General features: G+C 40.9%; 1 protein-coding gene across 4 annotated transcripts in view; it reads left to right on the forward strand.

Moving 5' to 3' along the window:
- Nucleotides 1-14,143, forward strand: part of magi3b (membrane associated guanylate kinase, WW and PDZ domain containing 3b) — a 118,609-nt gene that overhangs the window by 42,527 nt on the left and 61,939 nt on the right. The window lies entirely within an intron of this gene.

The following is a 14,143-nucleotide window of genomic DNA, read 5'->3' on the forward strand; positions in this document are numbered from 1 at the left end:
TTATTATACCTCACAGTGCACCAACACTCTCTAAACACATCTGTAGGAATCTGGCTGACCGATGTCCTCCAGCAGAGGATTTTTATCCTACTAATTAACTTTGATGATCAGGCATGGTCCAAGCTTCTGTTTTTGTGCCACTGAGGCTGGCGCTGGGCCAGAATATAAAGACATTACACACATTATTATTTAGAAAATGCTTTTTTTCCTCTGGCTCACTTATCTGTGACTAACTGGTCTCCATTTGTGAGTTGGGAATGATGGTGAAAGTATGGCAACAGTGGGATATACTAGCTGCTTTGTAAATGTGATTCCTGCTGGAGTGCTTAAATATTAAAAACATTACACATCACTGATGTGTTGTAAACTGGTTCGTTAGAGTAAATAAACATCACACCCTTTAATGAATCCGTTTTCGTACAGTTTGTTTTGGATTAGTAGTTAGTTTAGGGAGGCTGTTAATCAGTTCACAGTGTTAAAGCTAAACAATCCTTTAATTATCTTCTAAACATTTCCAATGTCTTAGTTAAAATGTCAAAATGTTTTCACAAAAACAAAATATGAACAATAATCCAAACAAAACTCAAAAAGGAAGTATTGTGTATGAGGCAGTAAAATGAGCAAAGGCTCTGGTGTTGTGTGATCGCTGGGAGCTTTGTAAAACTTAGTGTAATGAGCCTAAGAAGTTTTTTCTTGCAGGCAGTAATGAGATTTAAAAAAAATATATTAAAATTCTAAATAATCTCAATTGAAATTTCATACAGTTCTTCAAGCGTGTGTGCACAAGAAAACCACATTGATTTTGTGATTAGTGCAGAATGTGGATTTAGCTTCCCTCGCAAGGCTTACTGAATAAACCAGATGCACACACTTGTATCTCGAACGGTAAGAAAGTCTCTGTACATATCAAGAGACACGACACCCACAGAATTAGGATTCATTAATCAGACTGAATGAATATGCAACAGGGACTGCTGGGATGCAGCCTGCTTCCTGTCTGGCTAACAAGGCTGGCATCCTGCAGCTTGCCTCTCAAAGAAAGATATATCTTTTTCAATGGACTGAGCTCTGAGCAGCAGGCGTATGTGCTGTCGCTCCCTGTTAGCTGTCTCCCTCACTTCCGTCTGCCTGCATCTCTCATTCCTCCCCCTCTTTATCTAAGGCTGATCCTTGGAGCCCTTGCTCATTTATCCACTCACCCCCACCCGCCTTCAATTACTCACCAACAGTATCTCTGATTATCAATAGTGAACTTTGGGAAGAGATTATGTTGATGTTTATGTGCTTGGTCTTGAATGAAAAGAATTGAAAGGGTGTCTTAGATTTGTTAAGGCTTTGTCCCACCTGCTTGTCCACTATTGGTTTCATACAACATGAAAAATAAGTATTGTAGCTGTTGAAACTTGCTTGAGCTGTATCATCTATCACACTAATTATTAAGTAAGCATTCATTTTTGTCAACGTACATTGTTGTGCCATGGTGATGGATTTTAATTGTAGATCTTGAAGGTACTTACACTCTTCATCCTAAACACTCTATTTAAAAAAACAGAGTGATCTAGTATTTTCAGCGCTGAGAAGGTTCCTTGTTTGAATCTCGGCTGGGGCCTTTCTGTGTGGAGTTTGCATGTTCTTCCGAGTCTGCCTGGGTTCTCCCCAGGTAATCCGGCTTCCTCCAACAGTCCAAAGACATGCACCTAATAGGTTAATTGGTGACTCTAACTTGCCCGTAGGTGTGAACATGAATGTGAATGGTGATGAGGATAAGCCGTTACAGATAATGGTGGATGGATATTCCTCATTATTTCCTGTCATGACCCCAACTATAGGATGGTGTTTTGTACAGTGGTCATCACCTTTCAGCATTTGTTTTAACGTGCAAACAAGGTTGGAAACTTCTGGATTAGCTGATTGATAGAAAGTTAAGTGACAACAGTCACAAGTGTTAATTGTTAAACAGAGAACACTGAAACATCTGCTGGTTCAAGATTCTAAAGTGTGAAAATTTGCTTTTTTCATCATTGTATCATCATCATCATCATCAATCATTGTAAACTGAATCTCTGCGGGTTTGATGATGTTTGAAGATGTCATCACAGCCTCTTGGAAATTGTAAGAATACATTTTCAGTATATTTTCTGGTATTTTCAGACTAATCAAAAAAATAAAAAATAAATCACCAGATAAATTGATAAAAAAAGTAATTGCTAGTTGCAGATTGTGAACTGCACAGCACACATATGAAAATGGTCAGCAAAAATCTAAACTAATTTAAACAATAACTAAAAAAATTCTTAGCTAGCTAAAACTCACCATGCATGGTCCTTTAAATGTGTGAAGTGACAGATTTTTCTTCTTTCTTGTAAACTCTCCTTTTATACCTTTTTATATATAAAAAAAACAATAATAAAAAGTAAAAAATAAAACCCATTTCATATGTACTGTAATCTAACCCTCTAGCCAGATCAAATGAATCGAATAGAGCCCCAGTTTAAGATGATCAGGCTTGGTACTGTTCTCTGTTGCAGTCCTCCCTTCAGGCTACAGTGTGCAGATGATGCCTCCGTGACCTTTCTGCCCTTAATGTGCTAGTTGTCCAGACAGATAACAGTCTTTCTACATCAGTTACATCTGTTGCAGCAATACTGAATCAGGGAGAGGGGCTAAGGAGAGGTCACCACTGTGTAATAATAAATGTTAGATATGGCTTTAATTGCTGGCATCAGTCAAGGCAGTATTAACCTGGTTAGAGGTAACAGTCATAAAGCAGAATCTGGGCTTCTTTCATACACCAGCCAATAAGGACTCAATCCCCCGGGTGTCACAAGGAATGCTCTTTCTCAGCCACAGGGCCTCTCTGTGTTGAGGACTCCAAAACCTGTGTTATTGAAAACGCTATCATCCTTTCTCTGTCTCTGGAGCCTGAATCATAAAAAACGCATAAGCCTGACTTTTCATGTAAATCACTGAGGATTACATTCAAAGCAACACAGCGGGATGATCAATATGCCTGTGTTGTCCTCCTCCCACCTATCTCACAGTATGGTTCTTCTAAGTTCACCACTTCTTATTCTCTCCTAAAAAAATTACCTACTTGTAGATCTGTTTCTAGAACTGTATTCTCTCCCTCTTTCTGGGAGGAAGAAGAGCTCATCTCAAGTGCTCATCTCCATATATATATTATAGGGTATAGTTACTTTGGAAAGTAGTTAATTAGGTAACAACGTTACCATCAATTAAAAGTAATCTGTTACGTTACAGCGTCACTTATGAATAAAAGAAACACGTTTGAGTACTCATGCGTTACCAAAAATTAAAAGCCGTTTGCAGCGCCTTGCACATGCTGCAACTTAACTGACACAGACACACAGCCTCCTTCTAAATGCATCTACCCACAACACTGCTCATCTCCCATGCATTTGTGTTTCGTGTGCTGTCTCAAACTTGTAAGTACATTTTTTCATGTGCCCGTTTTGTGATATGTGCATGCCTCCAAATGCGATGAATCACAGTCAAACCAGCTGCTTACCTTTAGTAAAAACCATCTTATTTACTTCACACAATGTTCATCTTTGCCTACACTCACTTTGAAAATGTGCCTTAACTTTTTTTCTTTTTTTTTTTTGCTTTCTCAGAACGGGAGACGAGGGTAGATGTGATTCTCTTTGTGGTTAGCAGGAGCCAACAGATTTTGATGTATGCTGTTATTGTTTCATCACATTCACCAGATGGACAACCGCAGAGTAGAAACAGCAGCAGGCAGGTGACAGGAGCAAACATTACGCTCCAATCCTCCTCGACTGCTGAGACGTACCACGACATGAAGGACAGTACTGTCATTAGGGAGCAGGATCATGTCATAATAAAAAAGCTTTCACAAACAAAAAGGCTGACATGCAGCCTTTAGAGGCAGGGTTGTGGCGTCTTCCATTAGGATTCTATATTTCCCTCTTGGATGGAAACCGATTATGATGTGAGGTTGTAAGACTGCTCATGCAGACGTGTACATATTCAATCCATCAGGTTGTATGAAATGAAATAGACTGGAGTAAAATGTCCATATATACACACAGACATTCATCATTACAGTAGTATCCCATTTCTTATGGCAGATGGAGTGAGTCTCACTATCTCTATAGACGTCTGCTGTAGGGAGTAACTGTGTGCACTGTGTGAAATCCAACGCATCCTCTGGCTGTGATGAATCAGACTATGAAGAATGTGTTGGTCAATTCAAAGACAACAGGTTTTAACCCTGCCCTGCATCATAACCACCATTGGGACAGTAAGCCATCCATCTGCATTATATCACAACCACCATTGTGTGGGTGCTAAAGCCTCAGCAGAAACGCTTTAAGCTGCAGGTCCTTGAATGATTCACTCGCAGGAAAATGACTGTTGTTGTAAGTTAGTGTTAATGTCACTCGTCCTTGTGTGTGCGTCCTGCACACTGGTCCTTTAAGTTGCTCTCACTGTACTTGAACACATATCCCAGAAAGTTCCACAGAAATGTCTCCTTTAATACCTTTTAAAGTTAAAAGGTAAAACGCTTTATCTTATCTGAACATTAATATTAACAAGCTCTGCTAAAAATAGGTAACATTTAATTCCAGCGGGTAACATTGTCAAGTTCATCGTCGGCAGGTGAAAAATCAGACTGTAAGCTCTAATTTTTTTGTTTTTGTTTTTTTTAACAGTAACCAGCACAACCACTAGTGAATGTCCACAGTGACAGTCGTGAGCACTGTGCAAAAGGCTCAGGTTAATTGGTACAAATGGTGCCTGGTGTCCTGATTAATAATTAACCTTTCACCCGGTCACATTACTCATCTAATACATTAAACCGCTGTACCAATTACAGAAGCACAAAATGGAAATAGCTCACAAAATAGAGAGGGGAGTCTAGACCAGCTTTGGGAGTTGCAGAGTGGCAACACCACAAATATGCAGCCAAATATTTTGATGCACCTTTTACAGTTGGACTTTAGTATTCGTTTAAAGCCAGCACAGCTTGTGTTCAGAGGAAATTCACAGTTGCTTGTAAAATTTTTATTACTAGTAACATTTTGCCTGATAGTCCTTTATCCAAAACCACATTCAAAGTCCTTCATCACTGAAACATTTTGTATATTGAGTGAAATATTCAAAGATGCTGACACTTATGTGTCCATCATAAAACAAAACCCATTCATGTAACATTAACACATTATATTTTGTTAACTTTGGAGACCCTTCTTTGCATCATTATTTTTGAAGTTATAAACCCACCATGGGGTTTAGAATGGAACAAAAAAATAAGGTAAGTTTTGGAGCTTCTTTGCTTGACTGACAGGTGTCTCTGCCTATCACAGTTAGCTGAGATGTTTGCCTCTGCTGCTTCCACCTTGCTACTTCTCACTTTGGCAAACATCTTGCTTTTCCTGGCTATGACAAGGTAAAATCCAAATGCAGACTTCTAAATATGTCTTCAGAAAACTATGGGTTGTCAGTGGTCCACCCTGACATCTTCCACTAAGGCTGCTGCTGCTGCCATTGTTTCCTTTCTCGTGTGCTTTAGCTCACCATAGCCCATGTTTCATTTTGTCAGGCCCACAGCCAGCAGATAACATTATTCCACTGCTGTGAAGGTTTGAGCTTGGAGGTTGTTCTGGGCCTAGTCAACAGGAATGACCTCTGGCCAGATGTCAGTTGACCGTAATCTCTTTATGCAGCCAATGTCATTCCCTCTGGTGATGCTGCCAAAACAATAAAAATCGCACAAAGACCTGTAAGTGTTTGGCGGCAAATTTGTGAATTTGCAGGGTTCATTGCTTGTTAGTTATGAGGTGAGTGCGAAGGGTGGTGTTTCAGTTTAGTCAGCCATGACAGCACTCTTTTTGCTTAGTACAAATAGACACACATTTTGTTCTTGTCATTTCTCCATTTGCAGGAGACATTCAGCAAAAAAGTAATGGAGTCCCTGTGGAGACAGGCAGCCGATATGGCTCTCCTGTGGGGAGAGTTGTACTGGATGGATAATGTCACGGACCACTGCTTAGAGAGGGGGAGGAGGGGGATATAACGGGCTGTGGGGGTGGGGGAGTGAAAAGGAGATAGAGATTGGAGGAAATGACAGGGTGCAGAGGAGTGTGGGACTGCAGGTAGCAATCACAAAAAAGAAGAGAGCGGTGCATCACTGCCATACACATACATACTGTACATTCTCACACACTCCTTCTCTCTTTTACTTGTCAAATACCCCACAGTGCTCAGGTGGCGAGTATTAAATTAAGCAGGACTGTCAGTGTCACATACTGTCACATGCACAGAATGTGCTTATTAAACCTCAGTGTGCATTAAACGCCCTCTCAAAATAATGTTCTGTCTAATCAGTGGCGAGAGGATTTTATCTGCTTCCAATTAAACTTCTACCCTAAATTAAAGATCTCTGCCATGGTTAATGATGTTTAATATTTAACATTACACATACGGCTCTATAGTGTACTAGAACTCATTTTGGATTCTGGGGTCAAGGAAAAAATGTCTTCTCTTCTTATTCTCTACTTTTTTATATTCAGTTCTTTGTCAGTCATAAGAAAGCCCTGAATTCATCGGAACATAGTTAGTGAGGAAAAATGTGGGTGACAGACAAGCAGGAAGGCTTTGATGACAATATCCGATGCACATTTTGCACCCTTATATCTGTGTGTGTGTTGTGTGGGTGTACGGGTATGTGTATTAGTCCCAGGAGAGGCCTTGCAGCAGCTGCATACCTCCCAGGGAGCACAGAGAAATGGGGGCGGCATGCATGTACTTGTTCTCTCTTTTCACAGATAGGAAAACATCACTCTACAGGTGACGCACACACACGCAAAGCAACGCCGCGCCTTTCTGTAGTGGCAGTTAAAAGTCTAGTTGTGTGTGTGTGTGTGTGTGTGTGTGTGTGTGTGTGTGTGTGTGTGTGAGAGAGAGAGAGAGACAGAATAAGTAGGTCATGCATCCAGAGCGAGAAAATAATGGATTCAACTTAAAACACAGAAAATGAGTTAGGATTCTATCCTCACTACAAGAAATGTTTTTCAATTAACACAAAGAGCAAGCTGCACAACTCATTAACAGGACAAGTTTGAGGTTGCGATTGTGTTTGTGTATCTTTCCAAATACATGTGGTCATACTGTTGTCATGTACAATCATTTTTTTCTCATATATAAGCCCCTTATTAGACCACTGGTTTGAGCTTGTTTTTGGTTTCCAGGCACAGATTGTCAGGGGTGGAGGGAGAACAGGTATGAAGCTCTGATTTGACAGGCTTCATTTTCACAAAAAACGAATGGAAAACTGGAAATCACAGATATACAGGGCTGAGTAGAGGAGACATCACAGACAGGGCATTACCATCTAAGGCACTGTAGTGATGATGAGGACCCAAACGTGTGTGTGTGTGTGTGTGTGTGTGTGTGTGTGTGTGTGTAAAGTGAGGAAAAAAGGAATTCAGACTAAAGGCACATTTTATATTAATACTACCAGTTTAATTTGTTCCTGTGATGGAAATGGATCAGACAAATAATTGATATTGCAGAATGCTATGATGTTATATGATATATGTTCTCCTGTGATAATAAGGCAGAAAATATAGAAAATATTCTTCCTTTATGTCATTTGAACTCTGAACCATTCTGCATTCTGGCAGTTCAGCTCGTTGCTGTGTTATTGCTATATGACATTTAAATAACAGAGTCTGAGAACACTTTGCTCTTTTGCAATTTGTTTACTCTCACTTGTCTATCATCCTGTCAAACTGCTAATATCTCCATAATGCAGGATAAATCACAGTGTTTATATTTTTATTTCCACGTTTAAAGCATAAGCTGAAGCCACTATGACATTTAAATAAGAGTTTCAGTGTCATGATGGAGGTGTCCAGTCTTTCTCTTATGTGGGCTAACATCTTACACTAACATACAGCAAACAAATGTATTTCTATAAATACCAGCTCATTCTTATTTAACCATATAACCCAATTTAACCAAAATCAGGTCTAACTGAGATTAGAGTTGTCAAGAAGGAGGTTGAAAAGGAATATATTCACTAAATAACACCATAAATGGCCTAAAAAAACTGTCAACCACTGCACAAAGGAGTATAAATAATATTATGTTTGACATACATATTTTCAATCGGCATCTGGATGACAGATGACATATTGACCATGCCCTTTGAAATTACTTTGACTGGAAGTAATAACTTTAGTAAGTAAGTAACGTAACACCTGAATAAAAACCTAAGTCTGTAACCACACCTAACAGTGATATCACGTTGTACTGACACACACTGTTGTACACTTCCACATCATTCTTGCAAGGTGAAGAGTTTTAGTGCCAGAGGTCAGCAAAAACAAGATTTTCAGCTGCTCTGAAGTTGCTCTTCATCTTTTTGCTAACATTTGTAGTTGTGAACAGGCTTTTTCACTATACGTCATTCAGTGGGTGGAGTTTGGGCTCCGTGCAATGATCCCCACCAACGCCATCGAGCTGCTTAGTTCAAGTCTTACAAAGAGAGACAGCTCTTAAGAATATGAAACTGCAGAGGAGCTTGACAAAGCCAATATTGTGTGCCAGCCATTAGGGTTGTAACGGTATTTGTATTCGTCCCGAACCGTCACGGTACGGGCATCGTGGTTCGGTGCATGCAGTCATACAACAAATACGTCTGAGTGAGTTTTTTAAAAAGTCGAGTCCTCACTTTAGTCCAGGTAATGAGCCTAAAAGCTGCCAGAAACAGTCATTACAGAAGAAGAAGAAGTAGTTACAAAAAAGGACGAAGAAGAAAAGTAATGGAAAGTGTGAAGTTGGAGGAGGTGCCAACTTCATTTAAATCAGCTGTTTGGGAGCACTTTGGCTTCCCAGTACAATATAATGGTGACGGCACGCGAGGGGTGGACCGAACAAAGACTTTCTGTCGGCGATGTTTCACGGAGGTGCGGTCCTCACCTCAGACATGCTAACCCACATAAGACGGCATCACCCTGGAATATCTGTCACTGGTGCAAGGAAAAAAACGTCTTTGGTGCAACAACTTATCCCTGCTGCTTTTAAGCCACCTCTTGACATTAACACTGACGGGGCCAAAAACATCACAGAAGCATTGGCGTATACATAGCAACATCTATGTGCCCATATACCCATATACTGTAGTAGAGGAGCCCGGCTTCAAGTATTTATTAAAGGTGCTTGAGCCATCCTACAGTGTCCCATCCGGTGCGCACTTCAGTTAGTCTGTGGTCACTGCCATTTACAAGCCTGCACGAGCAGTAGTGGAGCATGAGCTGTCTACAAAAAAATAAAAAGAATAAAACATAAAACAAATTAATACATTTTTATGTTTTATTCTATTTATTTTTTACCTTTATAACAGGAGATGATTTTTGATTTTGCAGTCAATTGGTGCCTGTTCAGAATAAATGAAAAAAAGCTAGCCTTTTATACGTGATTTAAAAAAAATAATAAATGTACCCGTTGTACCGAACTGTGACCCCCATACCAAGGTCATACCGAACCGTGACTTGTGTGTACCGTTACACCCCTACCAGCCATCCAGCTGTGTACAAAGCCAAAAATATTTTATAAGTGACTAAGAAACCAGTGTTAAAGATGCGCAGCCCTCAGGTGAAGTCCTCTTTACTTTTGTGGCCATGGTAAAGAATCTCACATTTACAGATACTGAGGAAGCTGTCCTGGTCCATATACAAATAGATTTAGAATGGAGAAGTGTCCCTCATTATGGGATGTGGTGGAGAGAGTAAAAGACAGCTGAAATTGGTCGTGTCTCGCCTGGTGACAATCCAATGTTAAAGGAGTTTTCTCTGTCAAAACAGTTTGTAGTATTGTTTAAAAAATGGCTTTAGGCAGTGCTGAATACATTTTGAGTTATTTTATGCAGTTCTTTTGTCAAGTTCACCCAGCAGCTATTCCACCTAAACAAAAACAACTGTGTGTTGACACTGATTCTGTTGTAGCAATTCGCTCTCACCTTTAATTAAAATGCGGAATGATTTGTTTTCTTTTACAGTGTAGGCGAGGATTTCAATTAAAATACATCTAATAATTGTGTGTGCAAGCAGTAGTGTTAAATGAAAGGATTGAAAAAATAAAGGTTGTGGGAGCCTGTTAAAAAAATCCCTATAGTGGTGTATAAAAGGTTGTCTCCCTTAGCGATGCTTCAGGATTGTTAAAAAATAAATAAATAAATAAATAAAAACATTACAGGAAAGGAAAGTTGAACAGTGACATTCATTCTCCCTCTGCCTCTGTGACTGCTTTATGTCTCAGAAATGTTATTTATATTTTTTTCTTTTCACCAGAGAGATTTTCAGGCGCTCGTTCGACTTTTAGGCTGCCGGTAGAATCTGTTAAACCATTACAGATGACAACATATGAACAAAAATGTAGAATTTTTTCTATAAGGCATATTCATCAATGCACTTGTAACGCTGCTCATGTGTGCTCATTTACTCTGTCAGTAGCAGAGGTGCGCTGTATCATGTTGTTTAAGGTAATACCATTCTAATGGTGAACAAATATTGAACCAACTCCTCCACAGTGAAAAGGGCAGCGCCTTCTGTAGTTCAGATGTGGTTTGGTTACATAAGATCAGACATACAACAAACCACGATCATGTGTAAGAAGTGAAAGAAAACTGTAAGCAGAAGAGCCTGGTTGAGTATGAATAAAGTTTAGGGCTATATCACCCCCCTGACTCTCCAATACCGCAAAAGGTTTCATATATAGTTAAGCAAAATCTGTTTTGTTTTTTTAGAATGAATTGTTTGTGTAATCAGTTTATCCCCTGTGTAAGTTTTTATTGGCTCCATTCACGGGCAAGAATGGTTTAGGCAAATATGGTGCGTTATTGAGAGTACATTACATGCTCTTAATGTCTCCCCAAGTGCATTTAATTAGAAAGGAAATCACAGTGTTATTGCTTCCCTTTGTTCATGTTTGATTCTCGGTTTATGATAAATGTTGTTTTGAGTGAGTCAATATCTCTGCTGTGAGCCAGATCAGTTTGTTCTAGTAGAAATGTTTTTTGGGGGGGAGAAAAAGATTTTCTCTCAGCTTTTATCTATACTGTCCTCTGTGTTCTTAGGCAGACAGTTGTAATTGATTGAGAGCTCAGTGTGCTAGACAGAAACTGCGTGTACAGTATTCGAAAGACTGCTTTGCCTCATGCTGAAGTGTCTAGACAGATGTGGCACCTTTCTAGTTTTACGGTGAGCACTACATCTATGACATTAAGTATTGAATACTTGGTTTTGTGACTTGCCGTAAGCCACAGATAACTCCTTTTATATTCTGTCGAACTGCTGTTATTTTGTCCACCTGCAAAGAAAATGGCATGCAGAACGTGAAGGCCATGGGTCCCAACCCATTTCAGACCGTATCAGCCAGTTAACACCTTAGATGGCCTTACAAATCTCCTCATACATATTCATCCCTGCTCTTCTTCTTCTTCGAGACTTTACAACTGTGCTCTGCGAGAGCTTAAGCGTTTCTTTTGTCCCCTCATTCCTTCTCCTTAACTGGAGGAAACTTGCCTCTCATTCGCATCCTCCTTCTTCGGGGGCCCTCTGTTTTCATCTCATCTTCTCAGCCAGCCAGCCAGCTCCTCAGAGGAGGCTGAGTTAGCACCCTTGGATAGTAAAATGCCTGTCTGGCCTCCAGGAAGAGCGCAGTGAGAAAGACGGAGCTGAAAGTGAGCTGCTGAGCAAGCTGGCAAAGTGATCTACTCAAAGTCATCTCTCTGCTCTCAACATTACTTCAGCCCCAGCAAACTATCCACTAATTAGCTAACTATTCTATTATGGATAAACTTCTAGAAATAATGACACTGCGTGGGCGTTTGTGGGTTTGGGTGCAGATCATCAATCATGCATGCACTGGTGGATGCACGTCTACATGTGCATGCCCACGGCCAATGCACATGTGCGTTAACATGATTTGCACATCTTTGGTTCCAAGCTGGTGGATACTACCATCAACCTTAGTATCTGGTGCTGCCCAGCTCATTAAAAGCACCCTGCACTCAAACTACAGGCAAGAACAGAACAGTAGTGGATAATCTCATGAAAAATGTAAGGGAGCAGCAGCCTTATCTCTCGGGCCCTGTGCTGGGGTGGTTTGTGTGCTGCTCCATCCCTTTGATGTAGTCCATTGATCTCCCCTTGCTGACATGTTCTCCTAGGCCCATGGCTGCACCAGCCGGAGGGGTGATTAGCCTTATTAGTGTAATGGAGGGGAGTAAGGGCTTTAGAGGTGGAAAGGATGGAGTAGAGGGTGAAAGAGGAGGAGGAGGAGGGAGAGAGGGGAGGAAGGATGTTTGGCCATTGCAGAAGATGATGATCAAGCTCGAGCATAACTTTCTCTGCCTGTAATCAAAGCAAGGGGAGTGAGAGAGGAAGGGAGGAGGGCAACTACAGCAATGCAAGCCGCTTTGTGACTGGGCTGGGTTAAAGTGCAGCACTGCAGTCCTTTGTTGTAGTGCATGCTTCACTGCTGTGATTTATCGTCTGTCTCTGAGGATGAGTGCTACTGTAGAATGCAGAATTGGTTTTGACTTTCAAGGAGGGGTCGAGGGGATTTGGCTACATTTATGCTGAAAACTATGATAAACACTAGCCGCTGTGGGTTTTGGCTTAGCTGCCAGCTGGTGTTTCTGAGAGCAGCATGCTACAGCAGACATCATTTAATGTGAAGAGATAGGTCAGCAGCAGGAAACTAAATGAATGACAGCAGAACACTGTAGGGGTTTACTAGTGGACCCGCTGTGACGTCAGTGTTACGGTGGCAGTGCTGAGATCTGTTAAGACATGTGGAGAGGAATAAATGTCAGGATATATTGTGTCAAAAGTATCACACATCACAGAGATAAGCTGATAACTGCCAATTTAGGGAAATTATTTCAGATAACAGACTCTGAATGTGTCCAATGAATCAAATCATTTCTTTTGAGCTATGACAAGACTGACCACTCCTTCCCGATGACTTTCCCATCATTCACTGCGCAAGTATGTAGACAGTGAATGTGATTTACTGCCATACATTACATTGGCAATTCAGCCAGAGTAGCTGGTCTTAGTGAATTCCATTAAAGCGCTTTGGTTACAGTGAAAATGCTGAGCGGTTCAATATATCCCTGCTCTCCAGACGCCGCTCTGTCACACAGAGACGCTCCATCAGCTGCTATGAAACTACACATCTGCCTGAGAAGGTCATGGCATAGTGGAGCTGCTCTAAGGGAAGGAGAGGTTGTTTGTGGTCGTGCTGAGAGTAAACAGTCTAGGGGGGTTGGGAGGATGCTGAGTTTAACACACGACTGTTGAGGAGTTGTATCGTCCTTCACTCCTATCTTCTGCTGTCACCTCCTCCCTCTTCTTCTGCTGCCATGTTTTTGGCAGCTCCCCGGGGCTGAACTGCTTGTGTGTGTGCACAATGTCCTACGAGCAGACATGGCAATGCCACAGTGCCTACAGGAGGGGTGCATTGGGCAATAGAGGGACGGAGCTCATGTCTGTAAGAGTAAAGTAGCCTGTCGCTCACATCTTCGGTTTCCTCACCAAAGTCAGCCTCAGGCCCAAACCTGGCACCTCTGTCCAAACATTTGAATTGGTAGCACTTGTGGAAAAAAAAGAAAAGCCTTCGCTTATGGTAATGTTAAGAACCTGGGATGAGCTCTTATTATGGTTGTGGTCAAGTGAAGAAAATCTTCGACCTACCTTCAACCAATTGATTAATCAATTTGGGGTAAAAAGGTTAACTAGATTGGCCACAGTCCACTCTAGTGCACTCTACTTGTCAGCAGCAAATCAGTGCAAATTAAGTCACTCAACACTGCCAAGCAAATTAATTACTGTGGTTAGAAGATTGCTTTTTTACACATAATTATATTGTTTCGTTCAAAGCACGTCTAATAAGTAAATTTACAAAGAGCAGCTTCACACACACAAGGGTCATGGAGCAAAATCCACTTCTGTACAACAGCAAAGCTAATACAACATAAAGAGCTGCAGCCCCAGCAAAAAGCAACATTAAAACCAGTTAGTGGCATCCAACCCACTGCTCTTGTTATATAACTGGTTTCAGATGAGGTTTAATATTAAACTTGACT

This window comes from Larimichthys crocea, chromosome VI (assembly GCF_000972845.2).
Source record: "Larimichthys crocea isolate SSNF chromosome VI, L_crocea_2.0, whole genome shotgun sequence".
In the NCBI taxonomy this organism is placed as follows: Eukaryota; Metazoa; Chordata; class Actinopteri; family Sciaenidae; genus Larimichthys; species Larimichthys crocea.